The 5,134-nt window shown below is 41.0% G+C and overlaps 1 pseudogene; it reads right to left on the reverse strand.

Annotated features, from left to right (window-relative positions):
- Window positions 1-775: 775 nt before the first annotated feature.
- Window positions 776-1,294, reverse strand: LOC118895006 (annotated as a pseudogene).
- Window positions 1,295-5,134: the final 3,840 nt, after the last annotated feature.

The following is a 5,134-nucleotide window of genomic DNA, read 5'->3' on the forward strand; positions in this document are numbered from 1 at the left end:
CACTGTGGAACCCTGCCTCCTAAAAATACAAATGGGTCTATGCAACACAACACATGTTTTAAGTTAGCGGCTGCAAATATATTCTTTTTTTCCTCAGGTGAAAAGAGTTATTTTAGGGGAAAAGAAATGGGAATAAAAATCACAATCCACATGGAGTTGGAAATTGAACTGAACTAGAAAGTTCATATCGCTGATCCCTACCAGCCTCAATAACCTGCTTATACCTTCCTGTCTTACTGGGCATATCTTCACATCTGATACTTAGGAATATTCACAAGACTAAGAATTAGCTTTCCTTTTTTTTTTAATTAAGAAGTTGAATATTTTATTATTAAACTGTTTCTTATTTTCCTGCAAAGCTGTTGCTTCACTGTATGAAAATAGCACCTGCAAACACAGTATATTGCAAAATTAAGATAGTAATGTTCTTCATTGGACACTCTACAACTAACAAACTTTTCCCACTGCCAGTTATTTCCAGTGGGAAGATCGTTGAGTATTTTGACCCAAATCCGGGGATGGCTGTAAGCAAGTTACAATATCATATAAGGCTTAAGATAGCAATGTTATCCTTGAATTACATAATTTTTATAACTAGTTTTACCACAGATAATTTCAGGAATTCTGAATATTATAACTGGAGACTAGCCTAAAAATCATAGGGTGTTGTGAAAAAGATGCATAGTGTTTATCTGAAGTCATTAGGAGGTTAAGGGGTATTTTCTTCAGGAAACATTGTTGCAAGTAGTTTCTTTTGCTAAAAATTGCCTTTTAAAAATCTATCCACCACTAATTTAAGACAACTATGCTAGATTAAGTTGTTTCAAACTAGTTTATTTAGGGGTTCCATTTTCACTCCTCAATAGATTTTATGTATTTCTCATATGCTTCTTCACTCATTAGTTCATCTAGTTCACCTAGTTCATTAATTTCAGTTACTTCTGATAGAGGAGAATAGGGTTCACTACTAGCTTTCACACTTTCCAAAGCACCAAATTCCTCTTGTTTGTTCAATTTTGTCTCAACTTCAGGCAGACTACAGTAAACAACAACTCCCACAGCTTCCTGTGCAAAATTGCTGATTCCCACTGTTCCAACACTGTTTTCTGTTGGTACCCATTCATGTTTGTCTGTGAATTTATGCACCGACACCAGAGCGGGGCCGGTGCGCCGAGCCCAGAGGGCGCCCACCCACAGTCCCCAGGGCAGCAGCGGTCAGGGTCGCATTGGGCGCAAAGATAGCCCGCAGCCTACAGACCGCGGCCTGCACGCTCTGCGCCGCTTGCAGCGCCATGTTTGCAGCAAGAATTAGCTTTTCTAAAGTTACAGTGCTTTTGCCCAAACCCTGAAGGTTCAAAAATGTTATTTTTGCAGAGCCTGAGATAAGAAATAATAGATTTTGGGTTTGCAATAGTCACGTGGGAGAGAAGGAAAAAATAATGGGTCTCTATTGATTTGTCTGCCACTCCCTCCTCTGGGCAGTGAGCTAGGGGTATCCTGTCACACCTCCAACTCCATCCACTTGGTTCTCCACAAGTTGTTGTGTTTTTCAAAAAATCCCTTGCCCAGACTTAAGGACATTATTCTAGGAATGGGTCCCTAACCGTTTGGGATTAAGAATCAAGTTAGTCTTGCTCTAATGCCAGAACTGCAAGATGAAAACCTTGAAAATTTTGAGCAACTGGTTTTCTTGGTGTAGAGCAAGCCAGTGGTCGGTAAGAGAAAATATGCTGGCAGGAAAAGAGAAGCAAAAAAGAGGGGCAAAGATGTGATAGGAGATCCCTAGTTAAGGCCTCATTTATTCTGTCCTTAGTTTCTCTGAGACCTCTTCCCCGGTTTCCTTATGCCCCTTTGTGTTTAAGCTACTTGGACTTGGGTTTCTGACACCAGAGACCCAACTAGGGATAAAGAAGGGATAAAGATAGGAAGGTTCCCAACTAGGATAGAAAGCACGTAAGACCTATCCCGTATTGCAAAACGGGTTTATTTAAATTATTATATACAGGAGAGTGATCAAGACGGCAGAATAGTAGGATGTGAAGCTCACCGCCTCCCACAAACACAACAAAAATACATCTACATGTGGAACAATTCTCACAGAATACCTATTGAACTCTGGCAGAAGACCTCAGACTACTGAAAGGGCAAGAAAATCTCCACATACCTGGGTAGGAAAAAAGAAAAGAAAAAAGGCAAGAGAGAAATCGGGATGGGACCTGCACCCCCAGGAGGAAGCTGTGAAAGAGGAAAGGTTCCTGCACCCTGGGAAGCCCCCTCACTGGCGGGGAGATCAGCCAGGACAGAGGGGTAGCTTCAGAGCCTCAAAGGAAAGCACAGAAGCCGATTTGTGGCAGCCAGAGCAGAGGGAGAACTGCACAGTCAGTGCCGCCACCCTGCACCCCCCAGGCTGATGCACGTGTCCACCAGTGCTGGCAGGGGCTAGGTGCTGGAACTCAGGCTTCGGAGATCAGAACCAAGGAGAGGGCTGGGGGTGGCTGTGTGGAGACAGATGCGGGGGGCTGGAATTCAGTGCGACTTCAGGAGGGGGTGTACATAGAGGAAGCTTGGGCCACCTTAGAGGCCAGGCGCCATTGTTTGGGGGGGTGCCCGAGGGGAGTGGCGGGACCTGGATTGTAGCCTTTTTCCCTGTGCGTGCACTCACAGAGAGGAGGACTCTGGTTGCACAGGCTCCAGGGGCAATGGCAGACCCCTGCCACCTCCCTCCCAAACCCCGGGAGCAGTCTCAGGCCACTGACACTGCCCCCCTGGATGCCAGGAGTGGTCACAGGCCCCTGCCACCTCCCTCCCAGACTTCAGGAGTGGTTGCAAGCCATGTCCACATGCATAGCGTGTCCCGGGGGCATGCCTGAGCTGCCTGCCACTGCCAAGAACCCCAAGACTGGGCACCAGCCACCGCATCTGCACACCCCTTATCAAGGGGATAATGACCAGCGCATGCTGAGGAAAGAGGTGACAGGCATCCATACTAAAAACAGCCCTCACATCAAATATATTGAACTCACACAAGCTACACAGGGATGACCCCACATATAAATAGCCCTCCAAGACCACAGTAGATAAATGTTTCTCCTAAATTCACAGAGTAAGAGAAATATAAGTAAAATGAAGAAACAGAGGAACCACTCCCAGTTAAAAGACCAAGAGCACTCCCCTGAAAGAACCGACAATGAAGCAGACCTCTTCAGTCTAATAGACAACAAATTCAAAAAGGAGATAATGAGAATACTGAAGGAATTAAGAAAGGCTATCAACAGAAATGCAGAGTACTGTAAAAAGGAACTAGAAACTATAAAGAGGAACCAAGAAAAATTAGAAAACTCATTTGCAGAGATGAAAGCTGAGCTAAAGGCAATGAATAGCAAAATGAATAATGCTGAAGAACAAATAAGTGACCTGGAAGATAGAATAACGGAAATCACCCAATCAGGACAGCAGACAGAAAGCCAAATTAAAAAAAAAAAAGAAAACAATATAAGACACCTATGGGATAATATAAAGCATGCCAACCTACACATAATAGCAATTCCAGAAGGGGAAGAAAGAGAAAAAAGGATCCAAAATGTATCTTAAGAAATTATAGCTGAAAATTTCCCAAACCTAAAAAAGGAAACAGATATCCAGGTACAGGAAGCATAGAGGGTCCCAAACAAGATAAACCCAAAACAGACCTACAACAAAACATATTATAATAAAAATGGCAAAAGTTAATATAAAGAGAGGATTTTAAAGGTAGCAAGAGAAAAACACAGTTAATTACAAGGGAATCCCCATAAAGCTATCAGCTGATTTCTCTACAGAAACACTGCAGGCCAGAAGGGAGTGGCAAGATATATTCAAAGTCCTGAAAGGGAAAAATCTGCAACCTAGGATACTCTACCCAGCAAGATTATCACTTAGGATAGAAGGAGAGATAAAAAAAATTTCTCAGACAAGCAAAAACTAAATGAATACAGCAATACTAAACCTATCCTAAAGGAAATATTAAAAACTCTTCTCCAAAGAGAAAAGAAGTAAGAATCTATAGGAAAGAGAAAATCACAATTGGAAATCACTTAAATCAGCCAGTACACAGATTTTTTAAATCAAAAAATTTTCTGTGAAAGTGATGATAGCCGCAATGAACAGCAGAAGGATGAACCTGAAGTTGTAAAAGATGACATCAAAATCATAAAATGTGGGGGAGGAGAGTAAAAAAATGTAGTTTTTTGTTTTTGTTTTTGTTTTTCCTAGAATGTGTTTGAGGCTATATGACTACCAGTCTAAGGTAAATAGATATAGGAGGGGGTTAACAAACTTGAAAAACAGAGTAACCACAAATCAAAAACATACAATAGAGTCACAGAAACCAAAAAGAAGAGAACATAGGTATAATACAAAAGAAAATCATCAAGCCACAAAAGGAAAAACAAAAAGAAAATGAAAGGGACAAAGAAGAAATATAAAATCAATGGGAAAGCAAGGTTGAAAATGGCAATAAATACATATCTATCAATAATTACCTTAAATGTCAATGGAATAAATGCTCCAATCAAAAGACACGGAGTGGCAGATGGGATTAAAAAAACAAGAGCCTACAATATGCTGTCTACAAAAGACACGGTTTAGGGCAAAGGACACACAGATTGAAAGTGAGGGCATGGAAAAAGATAGTTCATGCAAACGGAAATGACAAGAAAGCGGGGGTCATGATACTCATATCAGACAAAATAGACTTTAAAACAAAGGCTATAAAGAAAGATAAAGAAGGACACTATATAATGATAAAAGGATCAAAACAAGAAGAGGATTTTACAATCATCAACATACATGCACCTAATATAGGAGCACCCAAATACATAAAACAAATACTAACAGACATAAATGGAGAAATATACAGGGATACAATAATAGTAGGAGACTTTAACACCCCACTCACATCAATGGACAGATCTTCCAGATAAAGAATCAATAAGGCGACAGAAAGATAGACAAGATGAAAAGGCAGAGGGCTATTCACCAGATGAGGGAACAAGATAAAACCCCAGAAAAACAACTAAATGAAGTGGAGATAGGAAACCTTCCAGAAAAAGAATTCAGAATAATGATAGTGAAAATGATCCAGGACCTCAGAATA

This window comes from Balaenoptera musculus, chromosome 4 (genome assembly GCF_009873245.2).
Source record: "Balaenoptera musculus isolate JJ_BM4_2016_0621 chromosome 4, mBalMus1.pri.v3, whole genome shotgun sequence".
Lineage (NCBI taxonomy): Eukaryota > Metazoa > Chordata > Mammalia > Artiodactyla > Balaenopteridae > Balaenoptera > Balaenoptera musculus.